We start from the raw sequence: 13,276 nt of genomic DNA, 5'->3' as shown, positions 1-13,276 counted from the left end.
CGTGAGGCTGTCCCCGGCGTGCCGCCTCCGGAGGCGCGGAGCGGAGCGCGGCTTCTCCCGGTGTAACCCGGTCCTTGGCGCTGGAAATCCGGGAGCGGAGCTAGGTGGGTGATGGTGGCACCGGGGCGTGTGCGGAGCGCTAGCTGGCCGCTCGCTCTGGACGTGCAGGGAAAGGGGAGCGCGTGGGGGTGATCCAGGTGAGCAGAGAAACCAAGCAGCAGCAGCAGCAACCGAACCCAAATCCCTGTTCAGGAACTTGCGCGGTAAACGTGCTGATTGATCTGATGGAGAAGTGGAGCAGTGCTGCAAACCCCGAGGACTTAAAAATCATGAGTCAGACCGTCAAGTAAATTAGATGATAATAAAAGATTATATTGTGGTTTTGTCTGTCAGCTGGGGTTTGATTTCTTCCTGCCTAGTCTTTGTGTGCGTGCTTGCCAACTGATAAATCTCATTGTCCGAAATGTATGGAGTACAATACTGTGGCGGTGCTGCGAGAGACATCGCTTCCCTGATGCACGTTCGTTATCCCTGGCTTCGTGCTTCACAGCTGCTCTCCGAGCGCCTTCTCTGCCGACTCTAATCCCGTTTCAGTTTTTCCCGTAACTGCAGGATTTCTTCCCAACTCTGTCGGTGTCATAAGAGCAGCGATGAGCTGTTCTTCCCTCCCGTGTAAAAGATGGGGCAGGCTCCCTTGGCGATAATAACGTGTCCGATTCCCACACTACTGTTGGTTGGCTGCTTTTTCCAAGGCAGGGAGAGACTGCAACATGCGAACTTGGGAGAAGGAGTTTTCACCCTTCCAAGGGAACCTGGAGTGCCTCACAGCATCGTAGGCCAGACTACAAACTTGCAGCATCAGTTTGAATGCACAAAAGCGGGGCGGTATCACATTTATGGAGGGTATCTGTTAAGGAAATGCTTCCATTTCACCTAAAATTCAAAGTAAAATTTGTCTGTGGGTCTTAATGATGTCCAAAGATTTGTCTTGAAGACTTCTTCTACATAATTGAAAACTGTAAGAAAATGTTGCAGTGAGGAAAAATCATATACAGTTTCAGTCAGGTTTTTATTTTGAGGAGTGGATTGTTAAAGCTTTTTAAACATAAATTTATTTTTATTTTATTATAGCAGGCAAGAATAGGCACGTTTCATTTCTAGATAGTTTATGTTCATTGCAGTATTCCTATGGATTGAAATTCCATGTTTCTATTAGAGAGTTCTACTGTAAGCACAATGGAACAAAAAATTGCTATCATGCTCTCTCTGTTAAAGGGCCTATAACACTTGTTTCAAGAAGCACACATATCAAACCTGCCATGATAATGCTGCCTTCCTTATCTGGGAGGCTTTTGGAGGAAAATGTTTTGTAACAACTTTTTTTTTTTTTTTCCTAAAAAGTACACTCAAAAATGGGTCAGTTATTCATGGCACAGTCTCATCCAAATACTAAAAATACATTACAAACCCCTTTTTGTACAATTTTACAATTCACATGAATGAAATTGAGTATTCAACGGGACCCTGTGGAGTGTTGTGAAACTCAGCTTTGGGGTTATGGTATTATTCTGCTTGGCAATGAGAATCCTTTCAGAGAACTGCCGGTCTTGTGACTGGCAGACAATGTGACTTCCTGCTAATTTAATTCTCATTTTCTACTGGCTTTAAAGTTGAAATATTTAACACTCTGTATGCTAATAGTTTTACTAAGATAATTTGATTAATAAGAACCTGTACAAGAATGCTCAAGCATCATCTGTCAGGTGGTGTTATAGTTCTACTTAGATGCACCTGGAAAAAGAGACACGATGATGACCAGGAAGAGCATTAGTCTGGGGTTTTATTTTAAATTTGTTAAATATATTTCCTGTACAAATTACTTTTATCATGGCAATTCAATAAAGTGAACTGTTTTGCAATACACCACAAATAATTTCAAATCATTTCAGTCTCCTTAAAGTTTTTGTGAGTGTCTTTACTAAGAATAAAACGTGTATTCAGTTGTCAACTGAAAATGTGAGATTCGTTCTGCGACTTTCAGTTGTCTGTGTGGAGGAGGTAAGGGGAGAAGGGCCCGCCACTTCTTCACCTGTGCTGGCTCTTTGGCTGCTGCAAGAAGTCTCATGCTGCAGCATGTATAGCAGAGGTCTCACAAGCAGTTTCTTTCCCTTCACCTGAATATCAGAAAGAGCACAGAAAATCTGCACTGGTTTGTGTCTTGATTTTGAAATCCTGTTCGTTTTTCTCTGCCCAGGTTGGGAAGATCAGTCCTGGAGTATCGGTGTCCTTTGGCTGAGCAGCAGTTAGTTTCAGGGCCTTCCAGGTTTGTTTTTTAGAACAGAAATAAGTGATTAGGTGTTTTCAATGTAAATGGCTTATTTCAGAATTCCGTGCAAGCCCTGCCTCTGCAAACAAGGCAGAAGCAGGCTAGGCACAGGAGACGCCACTCGGAAACCCCAGACAAATGGCCACTTTGTGTCCCAAGCACCTCTTGTCTTTCATTCTGTGCCTCTCTGCTTTCTGATGTTCCAGACTTTACAATTTAACTATCTTGAATTGAAATCTGGCTTTCCTGTACATGACCTGGGAGAGAGAACTCTATAAAGGAAAGTTTCTAGTACTTTTCACTAGAGCTGCTGTGGTGTGCTCCGTCTTTGATATAGGTACAGGGATGACTCCTTAGATAGAGACAAGGTATGCACAGTATGGAATGGGACAAATGTGGTTTAAAATTATGATTTTTTGACATTGCTCTTGATGTTTTCCTACATCCAATGCCTACTGTAGTTTACAAAAACTAGCGTATACCTCAATGCTATAGCTCTGCTGCAACATTTCAACAGCTGTGGACCCCTGAGGTGCAAGTGTTCTCTGGCCTTGCATCCAGAGACCCATTCAAATGAGAAATGGGGAGGCAACAGTTACTGCTAAGGGAAACTGAAGGCAATGTATGTAATTAGGAAGCCATGTAACATAGAAGGAAAAATCTGTGGAAGCGAAATAATGATGACCTGTATTCTGAAATTTTATTCTTTATTTTTGTACTTTCCACACATGTATGCATCCCAAACTCATCAGCCTTTGTCCTTCTGTGACTAACACTAGTCTTAAAAATGCTCAGTTAACCAGGAGTAATTATGATGAGGCAGCAGTCTATGTTACAAAACATATTTACTTGACTAAGTGAGACTACTGAATGTAGAGCCAGCGTATATTTGGCCTAAATATTCACCATTCCTTGAGATGGTTCTGTATGTGTCTGTGAATGTCTCTGATGAAAGAGATTGTCAGGAGTGGCTGTGAAGTGGAGCAGGATTCTGAGTCTGTGGCAGAAGAATTCTATATAGAAGATGTATTAGGGGGGTTAGGTTGCATAATTCTGATCAGCATGGCATTCACATCTTAAAATCCGTAATAGGATCAGTGGAAGTTAAGTAATGGCATCCAGATTAGTTGGTCATTGCAGAACTTATGTGACCAATTCTTAGTCAAGGTTTTAACTTTTAAGTATGAAAGTTTTGAACTCTGCCTCAACAAAACACAGTGATGCTTGTATTTGTATCCAGATGCTAATGATAAATTTACAAAAAATGGAGGTCACATGGATGTTCTGCCATTTTGAGGAAAATTATTAGAGGTCATTTGGGAATTTCTTCTCTAATAGCTTTCATGCTGAATCCTAGTGTGAGTTAAACACTGGATGGTCATTACACATATCTTAATAAGGATTTAGCTAAACTGAGCTGATTAAATCTCTATTAGTATTTCTGCAAAGTCAGATTTTGTTAAGTTCTAACCAGGAATCCTGTTATTGCATACAGGATAAAAAGTTGTTTGTTCTACTTGATGCTACTGTCTCAAAAAATGTGTTCCAGCAAGATACAAAATCATGTTAGAATCAAATCGTGTCATTTCCAATGTATGTGAGAGAGATCTAACTCATCAGAATATCAGAGTTTCATAAATTATTCCAATTATTGATTTGTAATAACGTAGAACTGTTTATACTAGATAGAGCCATGCTACCAATTGCTGCTACATGTTAGAAAAATGGAGACCCAGGTGGGAGCGGGGGGAGATAATCTTGTGTGTTTTTACATGTATCAGCTGTTGTACCTTTGATGTGGCTGATGTGGCTGATCTGCTCGGCAATCACAGTGGTGATCTGTGGTATCAGTTGTTCAGTAACCTTATTCTATCCTTTTTGAGCATGCTTACAGGATAAGCATATGTTCAGTTGTGATACCTTATATGCCTTAAGGCATGGCCAGCTAGGGCAGTGTTACCCCTAAAAGAAGCAGGCTCACCTTCCTCCTACTCTGCTCCTTTCCTTATCTTGCACCTTACTTAGTGGCCAAAATATTTGTGTGTTGAGCAATGAACTGCACTGGGAAATTCATGCATATTAAAATTAGTTTGGGAAATGAAAAATGATTAGTCTTTCAGTATTTCCAGTTAACCATGCAACTGGAGAAACACCCATGCTTGCCCAGGCATAGGAAGAGGGGAGCAAGAAAATGGTGGCAGTGCAAAATTGCTTTTTATGGAGGCAGTGCTGATTTGTGCCAACCTAAAGTGTGCCTTGATAAACTACTGCAAAATTGGGGTAAATAAAAGGAAGAAAACAGGCAATCTGGATGTACTGAAAATGACTGCAAGCTATCTTGTTTGTTTGCTAAGGGTTATGTTGAGACAAATATTCTGTGAAGAACATGCAAACATTCAGCATATCATTCTAAATTTAATACAATCTTTCATATGTTTCTTTTTCTTTGACTTTTTGGCCCATTATTATCAACAGTCATGTAGAAAATCAGGTCCCAAGATTCGCCAAAGGGAAAGTCCCAAATATATTCAGAAATTACAGTGGTGCCTGCTGGCCAGCAACTGGGAACAGATTCATTGCAGTCATTTCAGCCTATGTGAAATAGGAACCAGAGATACATTTCTGTTCCATATGCAGAAATGTGTTGTCTAGGGGAAACTGTGGTCTAACGCGCCAAACACAGAATGACCCGTCAGCAGTTCTGGTTCTCCTCCCAGCCCTGCCAACCCTGTGTTGTGCGATCTTTAGCAATTCATGTAAACATCTGTGGGATATGGCCTGAGTGAACAAGAGCTCGCAATGTAGTTGAAGAGATTTCAGTTGAGACTCTGGTCAATTGTATGCAAACTTTTAATTAATTTCAGGGCACAGCTGGGAGATTAGTTTCAACCTACCACTTCAGGGAGTTAAAGCAAACCTACTTCTTTTGCGGTAAAATGAACAGGGAGCATTTACACAACTGTTTAATATGTTCAGCCATGAGGAAGTAGGTTCCTACACCACTCGGCTTCCATGGGAGGTCAATTCTTACTCCACCCCTGATTTCTCTCACTTCTAGAAATGAGAATGGAAATATCCACTATATTTTTAAAGGTGCCTTAGAGATTCAAATGGATACATCACTCTCTCAAGCTTTTCCATTCCAATAGAAGCAGAAAGGAATCAGAAATAGATACGCAAGGTCTGAATGGAGTGTTAGCTCAAACACAAGAGAATGTTGCACATAGTCTTCGCTTCAGAAAACAGGCTGTGTGGTACCAGGACTGCAAAGCAAGAACTTGCCTTGCATTACTTCAGGTGCCGAATAACTCTGGTATCTTCTTCCACCATGCTTACTATTGCCATTTTATTGGAACTGTTTAATTTAAAAGAACATAAAAACCTGAGACTTTCTGCGGTGTTCTTGTTTCTTTTTCTACAAATGGGGTTGTGCTGCAAACCAGTGTGACAACTAAGCTGTATGTGCCATTATTTCTAGGAGCCACACAGAGTTGTGCTAAATTTACTAATGGCATGATTATACCATCAAACAAATTCAATTAAATTGTTATACATGCATGCTGCCTCTTGTAGAACAGCTTTAACTCAGGGAAGGAGAGCAAAAATTTAAAACAGCAATAGAAACTAATGTAAAAATCAAGCATGTGGTATAGAAGGGGTTTTTTTTGTATTTATACCCTATGTTTCCATTCCTCCTTCTTTACTACAAAGTATATTCATCCTTTTATTTAAAAAATCACTGTGTTTCTTCTTAAGTAATGGAGATAATGAATATTATTTTAGAATTGTAGGGTACTTCAGATGTGGGCTACTTTTAATTCCAACTGTCTAAGAGATTTTTCTTTCTCCCAAGAAGGTCTTGAAGCAAAAAGTCCTTTTGCTTACTTCCCCAATTCAAGCTCATCATATGTAACTCTAGAAATTCACTTCTAGTTAGCACTCTAGTCTGAGGTATCTCTGGTTTAGTGGCTAGCTTAGACCAGACACCCAACTTTTAGATGTCTAAATGAACTCTACTTAGGAGCCCTTGCTATACTTAAAAAATGATCAGTCTAGCAAATTGGTATAATACTCTAGGGTCCCTCAGATCCTGAATTGCTCTGATGTCTCTCAGCTGAGAAATAAAACAAGGTCCTGATTAGCAGTGTTTATTAAAAGCCCTGTGGCACTTTCTGCCCGAGATGTCTATAGATGGGTAATCACATCCACGGTTACATAATGAAGATAAACATTTCACGGCATTATAAACTCTCCTGCTGTGAAGCATAAGCCACCCACCAATTGCCTGATTTTAGGAAGAACCCTCTCTATTACATAAGTGTTCAGTATGGGGGTTTCTTGCACCTGCCTCTGAAGCATCTGGTACTTGTCACCTTCAAAAACAAGATTCAAGACTCGATGGACAACTAATCTGAGGCAATCTGGCAATTTTTATGTAATCGAAGGCTCTCTGTGACAGGAGGACGTGTCATAGTTCTCGCTGATGTATCTGCTGAGTTCCCAGGGCTATTTAAAATGTGTATTGTATGTTCTTCCTTAAAAGTTCATTTTTAAGCTGCTTGATACAAGGTAATATTGTAGGAATCGCTATACAAATGTGCAAACGAGTGGGACTGTATTCATATGTGTGATTGTGGGTGACTTTTAAGTACATTTCTGTTCATGAAGAAGCAATGAATTGCTAGCAGAGAAAGTGGGAGTACTATTACATAAGTTGGAGCTATCCAGGATATCTTTAACTCGTTTTCATATGCTTTGTGCATTTTTCCTTTCTTCACAGAAAGGGCAGAACAGGTGTAACTATTTAACATTGGCTGTACACCCTGGATTCAACTCCTCCCTACAGCATTTAGCTACTGTGGATTACTGATTGCTCTCACAAGCAGATCACACAAATGCTGCTAAAATGCTTGTGAAAGAATTTACACAAGAGATCTGTGTCAGGGTCTCATGTCATTTATAGGAAGAAAAATTTTAGATACCTTCTATTGAAGGTCTTTGATTTCAAAGCAATCTTCTAATCCTAGATAGGAAACCTGTTCTTTTTCATGAGAATGCATTAGGCTCTGGGATGATAAATGGTCATGTTTGAATCAAAGTATTTTCTTTCTAGCCCATATTTAAATCTCACTGATGGTTCTCAGAGTTAAGCATATGCATAAAGCTAAGCGCATTCTTGACCGCTTTGTGGCCATAGGATAGTGTAACTTACTGCCTGTATTAAAACACATTTAAGCATTTCCTAAACAAAAGTCTCGTAGTGCATAGCAGCAGTGAAGCATTTTATTGTGGGACATTAACAATACCATATCTAATTGGAACGTAATGGTCTTTAAATGAAAAATTGGCAGCATTAGATGCTGTATACACGTAATGACATTTAATATTTTAAACATCAGATTAATCTGAAGCTCTCCAAGCAATAGACTTTGTGAAAAGCTCTCCAAACATTTTCATCCATCGCTGTGGATTCCAAATGTATCAGCTCTTTGTCTTTTTCCTGGTTGCACTGATTGCAACTGTCACTGAGTCACACAGCTTGCTTTGGGCCTGCAGCCAAGTTGATTACAACAACAACTTGTGAACCATAAAAAGGTAGTTTCAGATCTCAAAGAAAGCTGAATTATAAAGGAAAGGGACACACTAAATCCATCTGAAAAAGAGTGGACTCAAAAAGTATTTTTGCATCATTCTCACTACTTTCTCAAGAAAGAAATTAGTTATCAATGGTGAAGTTAATTCTTTTGGGACATCACAGGCAGCTACAAATGTAAAAGATGTTGAAGCTGTCTGCAGTCTATCAGATGTTAAGGCAGTACCTGTTAGTGCAAAAATCACAGACACACAGGTTGAGGGGCAAATGGAACAAAACAACTTCTTAGTTACTTTCAGCGTATTTTAGTGTTATTTATTTCTCAGTAAAACCACTGCTCACCAGCTGCCTAGAAATGTTTGACATCTCCAGGGTGTAAACAATAAAAGTGACATTTTTTATACGGTAACATTTGCATGGATGATCTTTGTACAACGGGTGGTAAACATACCGAGTAGAAAAGAACTAAGCTGTTGTCTTTTGGGGGAGCCTAAAAAGCACTGTTATTAAAAATAATATCTCAGCCTTTTTTGGATGACTGACTGAAAAGTTTTCTCCCTATCTTTCACAGCACAGCATGGCTCACATAAATCATTTGGGAAAAAAAATACTCGAGTTCCCAATGTTTTAACCCATATATTTTAATTGCACAAGTTCAATGCGGGTTGCGTTATATAGATAACTTTTAAAGGTTTCAGTCCATCTGGTGAAAAACCACTTCAATTTAAAAATGTTTTGCATCAGATATGCTAAAAGTGTTCTATAAAGCAATAAGGAGCAAGACATTAATTTGACGTATGTGGGTCTGCTGACATGAGCATCTTTGTTATATAATTTTTTCTTCTGTAGTGACCAGACTTCATGGTAGAACAAACCTACTTGTTTCTCCTCCATACTCAGAGTGTTAATCTGATCTCCATCTTCATTCCGTAATTAGGAGAAAACATCCTAATTTCCAGCCTAAATTTATTCACGATCAGATTGTACCCACGTGTTCTCATGACAACACTGTCTGCTAGCTTAAATATTTATTTTCCCCCTTGATACATCAGTCTCTATAGTCTAGATGAAACAGACCACGATCTTCCATTTTCTTCTCATATACCATGCTCTCCCTTTCCAAGACCATCTGAATATCCCATCTTTGCAACTACTTTAGCTTGAATTAATCTTTTTTGAACATGAAACACAGGAATTGCACAGAATAGTTCATATAAGGTATTACCAGGGCTCTGAACTAATGGTATTACTCCTTCCACGTCTCTGATACAGCCTATGAACGTGTTTCTCTTTTTCTTATAGCAGATTGGTAGTTCAAATAATTTTGTATCCAGTTAATGTATACATGTAATTCTCCTCCTGAGTTGTCTCTAGCTGAGGAGCTCAGATTTTATAGTAAACCTTTTGTTCTTAGTTTCTAAATGCTTGATTTTGGCCTTTGAATTTCACTTCATTTCTGTTACTCCAGTCCTCAAGGTTATGCAGTTTTTCTGGTGCAATATTCTCCTCTGTTGTTATCACTTTACTTTATCAGTCCATCTCATAACCACAGATGTTTTCTGTGACATCTACATCCACCCAAATGCAAATAAGATTGATCCCAAGAGCAGTGCTTGAGGAACTTCCCTAGCTGCCTCTCTCCAGCTTGGAGCTTTGCTCTCAACATTTGATGAGAAACATCTGCACTTTGTAAGGCAACATGGAGAGCACTGCTCCTGCATGTATTTTTAAATGAGATTTTACTATGCATTTTGTAAACAGAAGAACTAGAGACAGGATGATTTTTATTTTTTTTTTTGTCAAAGAGATTAGAATCCTCATTCAAGGCCTTAAAGCTATTTCAGTCCCTCAAAGTTCCCTCTGCTCCCTCAGATTGCTAACATTTGCAGACAATTCACTAGTTTATATGAGAACATTTTAACACCTTCAGAACAATTAAGGGCAAATAAACAATATTCAGATTAAGTATAATGAAGTGTAATCTAATTTTGATGCTTCATTTGATTTAGAATTTAGGTTAGAAGGCGTCAGAAAACCTACAGCTTGTCTCCCCATTCATCCAAGTTTGAATAAAAACTATGGAAGTAAAACTTCGTGAGAAAGAAGGTCGTCAGGTTCATTCAGATCCAGAAATTCAAATACGTCTTGGAATGGTAAAGCAGAAACCATATTTACTGTTTCATTTTAATCTGCAAATCAGAACTAGCAACAATTTATATAATTCTTTACAGTTTCAGTATACAAGGCAAGACATAAAGACTAAACTAACACCTACTACTATTTGCTTTCTCTCATTTTTTAGATTGTAAACTGTTTGAGGTAGGGCTAGTTTTAAGACTCTTCTGTTTCCATCATGCTTAGAAAAAGCACTATTGTAGGAAACATCATTTCTGCAGAAGTATGGACAAAACCTGCCCTGTTGTCAATGAATTATGGATAATAGTAATGTTTTACATATTTCTTCTAAGCCTCCACATTCTGTAAAGGTGTCTTTTTTTCTTTTTTTTTTTTTAAGTCTTCCACTGTAAATAACAAAGAACATGTATTTACGGTATAAAGAGCAGTGTTTAGCTAATGTAATGACTAAATCCAATTTACAAATATACAAAAAATTTAGTCAGGTTTTAGAAACTATTTTTTATTCTTTCCATCATACACACAAGCTGCAACACGTATGATATGACATTCCTACATCTCTGATCTGTATAAGAGAAGGGGATTTTAAACCCTATTCTTGATTTTCTGAGATTGATTAAAATGCTTCAGCACAGCTGAATCGTGCAGGTGTAAACTGTCTGTGTGTGGGAGGAAGAGACAGAATTGCTTCTCTTCAGCCTGATCTGACTTACACTACAGCAAACAGCCTTTCCTCCTTTACGCAATGTGTGGTAGTCAAGAAGCATTCTGCTTCTCTTGTGATCTGGGGTACTGACAGAGTGTTTCCAGTTATTCATTCTAGATGGGAAATGCAGACAAGTACAATGCAGAACACATGGCTGGAAATGTGCTCTGGGTTTTTGGTGGAATTCTTCTTTGCTAAATCAGTCTCCTCCTAAATGTATCTGAAGTGCCTTTGTTTTTAAGCTATCTTTTGTACACACACACACACTCATTCACAAACACACATGCATGTCCAGCCATGCACACAAACACACGTGTGTGTGCATAAGATATGCATACAGAGTATATGAACACATATCTCAGTTGTTCCTGAAAAATGAAGTGCTTATTAATTAATAAACCTTGTCAGCTATTTTTCTTCCGCGATATTATACCTACTTGGCAGGCTTTGATGTTGCTGGTGTCAGACTGTCTACGGGGCTCAAAGATCTGGGCTTCATTGCACCAGCCATCGAATGCGCACACAGAGGAGAATAATCCAATAAAGTCCAATAGTGTTTGCAGACAGAAGTGGGAGGCACCTACAACTATTATCTGTCCATTGTCTGAAGATGGATAGGGAGGCTAGACTGTAAGTGAGGCACCTAGATCATATGCCTGAAGGTATAGGTTGAATATTTTTTCCTGCTATGATTTGCCCAAGGTTGTATTGAGTCTCTGTGGCAAGAGCATGAATTGATTCCAGATCTCTTGATTTTAGTCTAGGATGTTAACCGCACATTATTCTCCTCCTGTTACTAGAAAATATGTACTTGAAAATGCTGTGTATCTGAGATTGCTGGGAACTGTTATTTGGCTTGACTGGCTCTGAATCAATTCGGAACAGTAGAAGTGGTCATACTAAAAGTGAATTGGTAAAGTGTTTGGGGAAATTAAGAAATTTTAAAGCCCCAAGAGAAAAATCAAAGGGTAAAACTTTCTTGAAAGTCAATGGAGAGCACAGCTGATTAACATACATTTTATAAAGAACTCAGATCTGCTTAGTGTACAAGAGCAACTGTTAATGTAAAAGCAAATAAGTTATTTTTCAGTTGAGTAGAAAGAAACTTGCTGTTCATGGGACACAGAAAACAGGTAGAGCTACAAAGGGTCATCTAGTAGGAAATATATTTTGAGGATGTTCTTTGGACTCGTGACTTTTTAAGATTCCTGTCAATGAAGTCCTGAGATATCATCTCTTTGCTGATATGCCCTCCTGAATGAACGTAGTATCAAATACCATCTGAGCAACACTCCTATAACCACAGTTCAGGTTTCAAAACAGAAAAAGAAAATACATTTATCTTCAGGATTGAGGAGGAACCAACCAAAACAGTCATTTAACACATTTGTCTATGTCCCCTGATCTCCCAAAACCATCAAAATTTTGCTGTGGTGTGTTTCACAGTGTTAACTGTCCAAAAGGGTAAATGATATTTGTAAAAAAGTTTTTAAAAGTCCAGGAATAGACAAACTGGGACAAAGACATAGTAGAAAGGAGGGCATTTTTTGTTTGTCTGGTACTAAATCTTAGTACTTACAAGCTTTCAAAGATCAGCTGCTGTATTTTGCAGTGGAAAACTTGGATACAATAGCTAGCGATAAGTTTTTGCTGGGTTTTATTAGTTTAGTATTTACACATTTAACATTGACTGTAACAGTTAACTCGGACTTTCAGGCAATAGTTCTGTATGGCCTACTATTCCTGTATGTGTTTTCAAGTGCTATGTTGTATGAATTCTACTGGCAGGAATTTTCTGTCCTACATTCTATTACTTTTCTAACAAATGTTACAAATATTCAAACTGCCAAATACATGTATGTTTACATGTACATTTTGAATTTTGCTTTTAGACATGTTACTGTGTTTTGTGTGGCTTACAAAAAGGTTTGGGATCAAATTTCTGCCTCGTGTGAGAATGTAAAATTGTATTACTGGAAAAACATTAGCTTATGGCAGCCATAAGTGTATATGAAATGCAAAGAAAACATTCTTCTAGATTACAGAAAATATGCTCTTTGGTATCTTCTTCTGCCAACCCAGCAGTGCAAGGGGCATTTCCTGAGGAAAAGACATTGTTACTGGGAATATATAGTTTTGCAATAATTTGCTAACAAAACACTCTCTTGATCTCATGATTTAGTTTTAAGTTCGGTCAGCCCTGAAGCGATCTGACCTTGGGATCAACAACTTCAAGACTTGGGGAATGTAGAAGGAGCAGCCTCTTGCCACTACTAATCTTCTGAACATTTCAACTGCATTCAGCTAGACCAGGGTGTTTTTCCTTTGTCCTTTAATCTTTCCACAACTCTTTTTCCTTCCTCCAATAATGTCAGTGCTGTGGGATTTTAGTTTTGTTTTCCATCAGTAATAGAGTCATAATCAATGGCTTTCAGAATTGGTGAGCAGTTGACATTTGCTTTGGGATTACCCCAAACTGTCAGGCCATTACTATTTCCTAATGTGGCCATGACTG

General features: G+C 38.6%; 1 long non-coding RNA gene across 1 annotated transcript; it reads left to right on the top strand.

The window, feature by feature from the left end:
• On the top strand, window positions 1–1,930 carry LOC113480636. The gene is made up of 2 exons (XR_003398494.1): window positions 1–104; window positions 253–1,930. It is a non-coding gene; the product is annotated as an uncharacterized LOC113480636 (long non-coding RNA).
• The last annotated feature ends 11,346 nt before the right edge of the window (window positions 1,931–13,276 follow it).

Source organism: Athene cunicularia (assembly GCF_003259725.1).
Source record: "Athene cunicularia isolate RWA chromosome 5 unlocalized genomic scaffold, athCun1 chr5_part1, whole genome shotgun sequence".
In the NCBI taxonomy this organism is placed as follows: Eukaryota; Metazoa; Chordata; class Aves; order Strigiformes; family Strigidae; genus Athene; species Athene cunicularia.
This window is presented reverse-complemented; position numbering and strand designations above follow the sequence as displayed.